Genomic DNA, 11,996 nt, shown 5'->3' with positions numbered 1-11,996 from the left:
GAGACCGGAAAGCGAGCACACCAGGAAGAGAGGGAGAGAGAGGAGAGAGGAGATGGGGGGGAAAAAGGAGGGAGAGAGAGAGGGAGAGAGAGAGAGAGAGAGAGAGAGAGAGAGAGAGAGAGAGAGAGAGAGAGAGAGAGACTAGACAGAGAGAGAGAGAGAGAGAGAGAGAGAGAGAGAGAGAGACTAGACAGAGAGCTCAGAACTAGAGAAATAAGAGAGGAATATCACGGAAACATTGAAGAGGAAGGAATGGCTGACTATTAGATGCATATACAACTATATCAAGAGAATAGGCAAAATTATATAAAAGAAGAGAGCTAGAAACATTATGGATTCAGCAACGCTGTGCTATATAACCTCAAGGAGAGGTTAAAGGCACATACTTTCCCTCACCCGAGGGATACAACCTCTAAAAAAAAAAAAAAACATCGCGTTTGCGCGTAACACCGTCGTCTCTCATTGTTAAATACTACAATCATTTAATTCCGAATTTCGGTCGCGTCACGCAAGGACCGAAGTGCCACGAAATTAGAATGTAGGTGTCACAAGAGGCGAAATATCAGCGGGTCGGAGATATGTAGTGACAGTCGTAACCGTTACTATGTTTACGCTAGCGTAAACGTACGCTAGCTTACTTCTGTAGTAACTTACGATAATTCACTCATTTACGCGGAGTAACTTATCGTAAATTACTACAAAATCCTATTTACGCGGAGGATTACCGTAAGTTACTACAGAAATAACGCTCGCGTAAACGTAGTATATGTGTATATATTTGTGATCATCAATATATCATATAATATATACACTTCTCACAAAATTTAAAGGAACAACTAAATTTTTCTTAAAAAATAGGCAAAATTTAAGCAGCCGTAACTTTGTTAAGAATGAACGAAATTTAAATTTAAAAAAAAGATTTTAAAGCTTGAAATCTCTACTTTCGAAACGTTACTATTATTTTTTAGTTTCTGTGAGTTTGGTAATTTTTACATATAGAAAACTACGAGCTGAACAAAATAAAAAATTTTCCTTTCACTTTGTGGGCCTGTGTGCACAAAACAAACCTGCAAAAATTTTCGATTTCCTAACGTGAAAGCTTGAAGTTTTCCTTGCAAAATCTTTTTTTAGAAATGTTTCTACATTTTTTGTTACTGAGTTATCGCGGAATGAATAAGAAATGAGCATTTTGACTTTGATTGCTCATAACTCCCTTAAAAAGCATCGTATCGCAATTCAAAACAGATTCTTAAAGCTAAAACTTTGCTTTAATGAACAATATAATTGCCAAATTTTTTTTAAATAACATGTAGACATGATACAAATAGATGAAAATAATGTAAAAATTAGCGATTTTTCCCTTTTTCATTTTGACTAGAAAAAATTGTGCAGAACAACAACACAAATTTATTCTTTACGTTTTTTTTTTGTACTTTTAAGTGCCCTGCATTTACAAAAAATTTGCCAAATAACTGTAAGATTTTTTTCATTGTGGCCACTATGGTTTTATGGTTTTATGGAGCAAAACGTACAAAAGATTGTCAAATTGCTTAAGGTAGTCCTTTCGTCGACACATCTAGTCAAGTAATAATCAGCCATGAGGTAATTGAAAACAAACATATTGACAAACATTACACAACATCCCAATATAACATGATTTTACACGCACGATTTAATCGTATTTTATTATTTACTAATTAAAAAAATATCACAATAGTAGTGCGGTTGGACTTGATTTAGGTTAGGTCAGGCATGACAGTACGGGCTGCGTTCGAAAGCATCATTCGGGTGTGCTCTCTTCTCCTTCTAACTTACTAAGATAGAAGGAAAGGAGAGTGTGCTTGTGTGCGCTCGGGTGATGTTTCCGAACGCAGCCACGAGTAAAGCAATATGCAATTGGATCCATTACTTATTTAACCTCATATATCAGAGCAAAACATTCGGGACCGCAGGGGGGAGTGATCCGCGCAATTCCTTGGGCCCAACGCACCCACGGGATACCGAGTTCAATACATCGCGGACATACACACACAGTTACACATACGCACAGACATACATATAATCAAGAGAGGGACTTTGGCCAGTCTTTCCTCTCTTGATTGACTCAGATGTGTCTTCCGTTGTACGAGGTAAAGAAGGATTTTATAAAGTAAAAGAAAACATAAGGAATCATTACGCTATATAGCCCAAAGAGAAAAATTGAACGAGGAAAAAAAGGATTATACAAAGTAGAAGAAAACCACAGATCAAGACCAAACTACGCTATATAGCCCAAAGGCGGGGCTGAAGGCGTCAATAACTCCAACCGGAGTTAACAACCACCAAAAAAAAAAAGCAAAACATTCGGCAAGCCCTTATTTTCAAGGTACGTACGAAATCCGGAAACTTCAGGGAATATTTTAAGACATGAATAATATATTCATCTGATCGCTAAGTACATGTATTATTCGTTGAAAACCTCGGCCGTAGCGATTTGCATCATTCTATCTTTCTCGTTCATTAGATGTAAACAAGGATAGAATGACAATAGCACGCTCTGCGAACGCACATTTAGAATAACTTTTATTTCTTGTAAAGTGTCGGTAACCTCACCTGATTTTTCGCACACATGCCCCTTATTACTGTATATTTAACATATCAAATTTAGGTACCTATCTAATACTTGTTCTCACGAAAGGACTATCTTAACCCTTAAATGCCACACCTCTCAAGAATCTCGTAAATGACATGAGAGGTCTAAAAGACCCCAGCATGAAAAATGCCTTACTCATTGATTTTTTTATCTTTAGTTATGAAAATTTTTTCAATGTTGTTCAAGGCTTAGAAAAGAGAATAAAATGCTTATATTGTTAAAATTTCAATTTCAACATAGTATAAAAAATTAAGTAAACTGAGTACTGCTAAGTGTACAAACGGATAGGTCAATCACTCAACTATCATCAATGGGAGCATGAGCTCCATTTTTGGCAAGAACATTTGAAAAAATATCATTGTAAAGGGTCTGGGGTCCGTTGGACCCCAGGGGGCATTTAAGGGTTAAGCGAGGGTACGTAAAATTGTGTTTTGGGAACTGTTAGGGGAACGAAAAAATCTTACATATTCTTACGTATTTTGAGTTGTAGAATCCGAAAATGGCCATAAAAAATTATGTCTATAGCGGAGAAAACATAGAAAATGAAGGAAAATGCGGAAAAACATGAAATTGTTTAAACTCCCAGACGTAATTTTTTTACGTTTTCTTACTTGTTTAATTATGTAAGTAAAAAACAAAGAATTTTCAAAGGCTTATAAATGAATTATTTATTTATAAATCACAATTTTATGTAAATTTTAAAAACTATAAGATTTATAATATTTATATACATCACATATATTTATTCGTGGCAATAATTACAATAATTTAATCTTCATCACTATTCCCGTCAATAATTGGGTCAATTTTTCCAATTTCAAAAATCTTTGTTAAGATTTCTGCTGTTCTTACTATTCTTACTAAACACCAGGCATGTAAAAGAATAATCGCAGAAACTTGTAAACAATAATCAATAGTCCTAATAAGTCCATTCGCACATTCACACGCAAAATTCCAGTGTACCCAACAGAATTAGATTTATATTGGACATAGCACTTGTATATTTTTTTATTGATATGCCGGGATCTAATTTGAAACTTCAGTAATTCAAAATTCTCTCTTAAATAACTAAGACCTTGTACACATTTTTGGGATGAATTTGGTCGCCGAGTAGTCAACAAAAAACATTTAAATAAACAAGGTTTATTCCAGACTTTAAGTAAAGAATAGGAAAAGATCCCTCTCTCGAAACACAATCACCCACTTAATCGAGTCAATGCCACGTCGTTACGCAGCAGTCATCATTTCTAAGGGTACCAAATATTAAATATTACTATCAGTTTTTTTAATATTTTCTAGTGATTCAATTAATTTCTGTGATTTGAAGTAACTTGAAGTTGGCCCGATATTTATGATCATACGTTTTTTGTTTTTTGTTAAATAAAGAAATAATTATATGCTATTTTTTATCATTAACAACTGTTAGAAAAGAGCAATTTCTACTTTATCGATATCGATCTCTATACTCTCTGAACCCTATACGGTCGGTATTTGCATTAACTGGATAGAGCTTCCACTAGATGACTTTCCCTTTTTTTTACTTCACTTTTTCTTTGATACTCGCTGTAACAAGTAAGCTCAGCTCGCAAATAATAAACTGAAATCTTTTTATGAACCATAATTTGGCTGTGTCAATTCCTTTCTGCGTACCACTTAACAACATTTATTCATAGTAAAATATGTTATTCTCTAAGTGGTGATCGTGGCGCAGAGATTTGGATTTTATACTAGTATTTTCAAACAAATGTAGTACATATACACATGTACGCACATCTCTTCAAATCACACGTAGCAGTGCCCAAGTGCTACGTGTAGAAGAAAAACGAAATTTAAAATGTGGTCAGCTGGACTCGAACCCGAGTCTTCGCAGTTACAAGTCTGGCACCTTTGCCATGACCAAACTGCCATTCCACTGATTTTTCTGGCCAAATCCCATATAAGGTTTCCAATGGGAACCAGTTTCTTCTCTAAATACAGAGAGGTTCACATGGTTCACATATACTCTCGGTGGGTTGTCATCACCTTCCAAGAAATAGCGATCGAATAAAAACCGACAATTTTTGGTTTTCAGATTTGAACTCAGATCTCTCAGGCCCATTCAAGCTCATTAGACCAGTACACATTTTTCTATGCCACAATCACCACTCCAAGAATATAAAACCACTTATTCTCTAAGTATGGTTAAAGTTAATCATTTTTTTGGTTTTTTTTTCCTAAACCTAAAATATGGGAAAAAATCTGCCTGGTCCAAAACTTTTAATCGTGACTGTATGTGGCAGATTTCCTAACCTCAAAATTGCCTCAGAACAAAATTTTTAGCACTTTATAACTTTTACTCTACTTGAGAGCGATTTTAACTTCCACATTCGTGTTTTACGCACCAAAATACACAATATTGAAGTTTTAACCAAATTGGTGAGAAAACCACTTTCCTTCAAATTTACTGTCGGCGGTGTCCAATCGCGCGGTGTCTACTCGTGTGGTGTCCAATTATGCGGTGTCCAATCGAGCAGCGTCCAATTATTACGTGTCTAAACGGAGGTTACCCGTTTTAGTCCAGTCATTTTAGACGAAAATATGGCTTCTGTGCAAAAAAATTAGATCCTACTTTTTTTAATCGCTTTATTTCATTGTTTTAAATAACATATTAAAAATAGAGAACGATATCGGCAGGGCTAAAAAAGTTATTCAAGATGAATGGTCACGAAAATCAGTTTTTTGCGAAAATCTCGTTTTGTATGGCTCGGAGGTCAATTAAGGTGGTTACAAAAAAAGAAAAATCATGAAATTTTTTACAAAAATGGTTCTATTCATTTTTCACGTACGATGAACCGTTTGCGAAATACAAAGTGACGAATGTGTACGTCGAGCGTTGTATCCATTTCCGCACTACATCTGAGGTAAGATACAAGGCGCGTAAAGCTAACTTTACACTAAAATTTATTTTGCTAATAATAATTACATAACAATACTAATAACGATAAAAAAAGTAGGATCTGATTTTTTTGCACAGAAAACCTAAAATGACTTGACTATTTGGGGGCCGCTAAATCCCTCTTATCTTGCTAGACTCTTTGCGTTTCAGACTTTGCATCATTATCTCCGCTCGTAAAATACGGTGACAAAAAATAAAAACCCTTTTATTATACAATTCTATATATATAATATTATATAATATTATATAAAATATTATATATTATATAATTTTAAACTTACTCTAAACTTGGTCGGTTCACGTATTTACCGTATTCACCGTTATTCACCGTTATTAAAATTCAATAATCTAAGTATCTCTCAACTCGTCGGCTTACGTATAGACACACTGTCTCTCGCTGCAGATACACTTACAATTAGCGCGAGATAAAAAACGCGTCACCGATTTCAGTAACGCACAACGTCCAATAGATGCGTGCGCCGCGGGAATTACGCCGAAGATTAGTGGCTTGAGATACGTATATGCGCTCTCTGGCGCTTGGCCCAAGAATATTGTAACGCGATTGGTGAATCGGCAGAGAGATGCTGCCTCGACCTGCAATAACCGGCAGTCATTCAGAGGCCTAAAATAAAGTCGTTCCATATATCAAAACGTGTTTGGCTTGCATCACCCGTATCCCTTTCCTTGCCCTCATATCCTGTCAGATATTTCCCCGTGCAAAGAATGTCATAAAAACTGACTTATAAAAAGTCAACTTATAAAAATTTCTTAATAATAATTTCGAAATAAATAGACAACTTATAGAAAAATTATAATATAATCAGAGAGAAACCTGAGAGCGGCTATCGGTTGATGCTGTCCCCTAATAGCTCCCGCACATGGGACGCGGAAGCGCTTGCCGCGTGACAGTTAAGCAGGAGCGACGCGGTAGCTAATCAAAGTTTGATCGAGTTTAACTTTTTCTGCGCGGCGGAATATTTGGTTGGCTATGACACCAACTTCCATCGCGCGGCAAGAGTTACCGCATTTCGTGTGCAGAAGTTATAAGAAAGTGCAACTCAACTATGTCCGTTTCGTTCGGTAACGGTACATTGTTCGTGTCCGTGCTATATGGTTCATGTCCGAACTACTCAGATGAAAGATAGTCAAGATGATTGTTCATCCTTATCTAATTCATTTATTCATCTCATTTGACTCTCATCTCGACTATCTTCCATCTGAGTAATTCGAACACGGACACGAACCATGTACCGTTACTGAGCAAAACAGACGCAACCGTTGAGTTGCACTTTCTCAAGAGACAGGCCAAAAATGCGACTTCCGCCGGCTTCAGAAAGAACAAAGGGACGTGGCCGCTATCAGGTTTCTCTTTGTTATAATTAATAATAAGTCTTACCTTCTTAGCTAGATTTGCATCTATAGTTCCTAATCCCCCACTGAACATTATAGGCTTGATCCATTCTCGCCTAACCCCTGCATCATCCGTCGCTCCATAAGAACGTACGAAACCAGATATTACAGGCTCTCCAAATTTGTTTCCATAATCAGAAGCACCGTTGCTGGCTTCGATTATTATTTCTAACGGCGATGCTAAGTTACCAGGATAAACTTTATCTTTTTCTTCCCATGGCAAATCATAACCTGAAAAATATAAACAATTGGCACACTGCAAAGAATAATAAAATAACAATGAGTGCGTTTAAGAGACGCAACCGTTGAGTGAGCGCTCAGTGATTCTTAATACGATTGATTCTTGCCTTTGGTTCTTCTCCGGATCTAAAGGCCGAACACATAGAAAAACTTAAGCAATAAGACGTTAACAGTAAACAAATCATCCAATGACAATCAAAAACTTAAGACAAAACGTAAGCAGTAGCGAATCCATACCGTTGATTTCCTTACTTCTTTTCTTACGTCTTACTGCTTAAGTTTTCCTATGTGCCCGGGCCTTAAGTGTAAAAACCAATCATAATAAAAAGTCATTGAATGCTCACTAAGCTGCTTTTTCTCCTGAACGCAGCCAATGACTACGTTTACACAGTCCAATTTACACTGAAGGGAGCTTTCCAGCAAACAACACAAATCGACACAAATGTCGTTTTGTCTTTGTTACTCATTGCCAAAAAAGAAAGATAGAACGATACTTGTGTCGGCTTGTGTCCGCGCTTGCTGGAAAGCTTCCGATGTAATAACTTCGTCGTAAAAGAGCGTTTATGTGGCATTTAACATCAGTAGTTATAACATCAATGTTATAACTTCGGCGTAAATCGAGCCGTGTAAACGTAATCGTAATCAGTGGCCCCTATTTATAGTCGAAACTTATTTTGAAGACCGCCTTAAGTTTGGTCTTAAGGGGATCCTATAGTGGCAGTAATTACCGACATTTAGTTAAAACCTAACCACTTTTAATTGGCTTTACGGAATTGCAAAAATTTGGTCTAGAATTAAAGTACGCACAAAAATCTAGAGGGCTAGATCGGTTTTAACTTCCAAAACGAAAAAAAAATTAAAAATTTGGGCACATAGAGCTGTCACTAATGACAATTTGGTTATACAAAAATACTGCAGTTTATGAAAATCTAGCCCTCTAGGGAAAACATTATCGTGCAATTACAACTACGATAGAAGTCTAGAAAAAAAGTGTCAGTGTTTTAACTTTTATACATGCGGAATGACAAGAAGAGCAGTATGGCGTGTAGCGAGCTCGATGACGCACCAATCGAAACAAGGACAGATGCCTCTCGTTAGACAAGGGCAGATATAGGCCGGTAATATAGAAAATGATAGAAAACGAATTAGAACGGAATTAAAAATGTTCGACATTATCGACGTCGAGGAAGTTCGGCCTTCGCTATAGGATCCTCTTAAGGCGTCCTCTAGATTTATAGTCGATAAATGAGACAAAACTTGAGAAAAAACTCAAAACATGACTTATCGAAGATAAACTTATTTCAGAACGTCTTGACATGTTTCATAAACGTATCTTATTTGGCATAAGCATGTACTTAAGCTTATGTTATTAGATATGATTCCATATTAGTCAATTAAAACGATCTTATTTGACGTACACGTTAGCAAATAAGACGCGTACGTACATATATATGCTGTCTTGTAAAAGTTAAAGAGAACGAAAAAGTGATCTGTAGCGCAATTTGTATTGTAGGAAAATTGTGCTAAAATATTAGTTGAATTGAGTCCATTATTATGATAGACGTTGATTTTATACCTTGATGGTGTCTAGAAATATTAATTATTCACGAAAGCAATAACAACAAAATAAATTTTGGTAAATTTTATACTCGTATTCAGCAATCCCTAACATTTTAAAAAATAATTAAATTAAATATGTTCTTCTCACACACAAAAAAGATTAGACACTAAAAGGATTAATTAATATTTAATCTAAATATATCATAATAAAAATTATAATAGCAATTAAAGTTTTTGGAAGTGGTGGACAAACCAGTTTATATTTTTAATGCAAACTTTACTTCGAATTTTTATATTTGTTGTCAGTCATCAGAGGATTTTTTCTGCAGATATTTGAAGACTGGTAGATAATGGATTTTCTCATGATTGAGCGCATACACGATTCTCTCTATTTAGATACTAACTTTTTGAATTTTGTTACACTAAGACTTTACTGAGTATGGCGATCTCTCTGATAATGAAGTTTTTAACAAGGCAAGAATTAAGATTATGCAATATAATTATAATTAAATTATCGTTTGGGAATATTATATATAACATTAACATAATTATTTTTTAAGGTAATTATGAAGAAGAGGGGCTGTTAGAAAGTGCGTACAAGAATTCGGAGCGCGACACATGTGCGACACATGTGCGACGGATGGCACGCACGGAATTCCAGAGCGCGAAGCGTAAACAAGGAGTGGGGGGCGAAAAAGCCTCGATCGCAATGCGCGACCGAATAGATAAGTCAGTCGTTCACAATATCCGAAAACGAGCGGACATATCACGGAGTCAGCGTGTTAGAAACGGGCAATAAGAATCGTGAAGAGATTGAGTATACGAACATTGTGGAAGTAAGTGGCAATTCGGTAGAATGCTCACAGATAGCATCGGTATTACAGTTCCCTAGTTATCTTTAACGTTCAGTGTTTCGCGAGCGCTGCGATGATCACGTTGCGCCCAGCGCCGGATAAAGGCACGAACCGACGATACTGCGCAAGCGTGAGTGTGTCGGGACGGGCGTGAAGCCCGCCGATCAAGCAATCATCTTCCGGCTAGCGAGGCGGACAGTTACATTCTTTACATCGGCGTCGTATAATTGCTGCGCGACTGAAGTCCTCCAGACTATTGAGTCTGAGACAGATCACCGGGACGTCTCCGTACTACAAGAGGAGGCATTGCAACCCTGCTCAGAGGCGATTGAAACAACCTCGCTCAACGCGACGGAAGGATGGATGAACATAGACATTGCAACGTGGCATCGTCATAAAGGAACGAAGCGGCCATCCTATCTATCGGAAAAGGTTCTTACAGTTTTGGTCGTTGACCATCATTACAATTATCAACGGCGGATGCAACCAGGTAACTTACGGTTTTGGTCGTTGACCATCATTACAATTATCACCGGCGGACGCAATCGGGTAAAATATAGAATTCGTGTAACTTAAAGATCACGTACGGGATTAATCGGCATCTATCAATAGGATTATGATGAACGCAAGGTTCTCATAAAAGGCAATAGGATTATGATGAACGCAAGGTTCTCATAAAAGGCAAAGGATTATGATGAACGCAAAGTTCTCATAAAAGGCAAGGAGCGTTGGATATCGTCCTCGCATTTGGCACGGAGCGAAGGATATCGTCCTCGCATTTGGCAAGGATCGAAGGATATCGTCCTCGCATAAGACACGGCGCGATAGATATCGTCCTCGCATAAAACACGGGATAACGGATTGTATACTCGTATAAAGGATACGTAGCTAAATAAATCTTATGGAATTAATTATCTATCTGCACTCGGTTGAACTTAAAGTCATTTGGAATGGTGGCAATCTTCGAATAAAATCATCTTGCATTATCGATGCACTCGTTACTCGGATATTCACGCATAGTCAGTATTATCTTGCATTATCGATGCACACGCGATTCGGCTATTTACGTATGATCTGTATTATCTTAACAACATAGTGCGATTCAACCCATGGTTATTTGCCCGCTATCAACGTTTACGAAACAACGGATTACATGCAAAAGGTTCATTATCATTTAATCACGTTCGCTATTCATTTATCGAAAGAATCTACTACTCCATTGAAATAATTATATACCTGGATTGATTGCAAAAGTTACAGTATCAATGAATAGAAAGAAAGTGCATTATATTGAATTCACAGAATCCCACACGATATATATATACATCTAACGATTATTTGCGACGAATCACTAGTCGATAACGTACTTCAACTTATTCATTCTTGCTATATTTATGTAATGTGATTTGAACACGATGTTTAATTTGTCTGATCCTTTCTTCAAACCGACTTAAGTAATGAAATCACTGAACTGTTTCTCTGCTCGAAATACAAATAACGGAAATCTTAGTTCTTACAATCATTTATGATGAGAGATTAACTTCTTGTAGTGACAAATGAGAAAGGATTATGCATTTATAATTCAACATTATCTTCTCTTGTATTGATGCTATGTGTTCTCTGTACAACATTTATTACAATATATTTATAGATTATAACATAACTGCCCTGGAAATACACAATCTCTTTACCGACGTAACAACAAGAAAAGTGTCTTTCCCTATTCTGTAATTCTTGAGCTCAGGCTCCTGCGCGAGCTTGTGCATTTCAAACAGGGGCTTTCTTACCAATTTGGCTGAAACTTCACAATTTTGTATATTTTGGTGCGTAGAACATAAATCTGTAAGTTAAAATTGTTGCTCTCAATTTTAGGAAAAACGTTATTAAGTACTAAAATTGACTGTTGCGTGGTTAGAATGTCTGTTATACCAACATGATGTAGACGCACATGATCATGCGTAGTGACGTAAAAGTACATGGAATTATAGTAATAGTGCAGTATAACAGCAACTTTTCATAATAGTCTGGCGCCCTTAATTGCTATTATTTGACTTTGTATTTATATAGACTTTTTAATATACTAATTATTTTCTGCTTTAAAGAAAGCATTAACTCTATTCCTATTATATTTCTTAACTATATAGTTAAAAAAGATAATAGAAATAAAGTTTATGCTTTTTTTAAAGCAGTGTTACGTCCAACCCCAGGATTTGAATGAGAAAAACTAGGAAGCAAAGAAAAGGCTAACCAGAGGGGTAGGGGTAAGAAAGGACGCAAGCAGATACTTACTCTGTTGCTCGCAGGTACACGCTCTGAAGCGCGTGGCACGAGCCGAGCGCACTTTCAATGGCTCAAAAAGGGTCAA

General features: G+C 36.6%; 1 pseudogene; it reads right to left on the bottom strand.

Annotated features, from left to right (window-relative positions):
- The window catches only part of LOC112468808, a 25,955-nt pseudogene extending 18,722 nt beyond the window's left edge, over positions 1 to 7,233 (bottom strand).
- Between the last annotated feature and the right edge of the window lie 4,763 nt (positions 7,234 to 11,996).

The sequence above is a fragment of the Temnothorax curvispinosus genome, unplaced genomic scaffold (genome assembly GCF_003070985.1).
Source record: "Temnothorax curvispinosus isolate PA1 unplaced genomic scaffold, ASM307098v1 QBEX01002075.1, whole genome shotgun sequence".
NCBI lineage: Eukaryota > Metazoa > Arthropoda > Insecta > Hymenoptera > Formicidae > Temnothorax > Temnothorax curvispinosus.
Note: the sequence above shows the minus strand (reverse complement) of the source record. Positions and strands in the feature narration are given on the sequence as shown.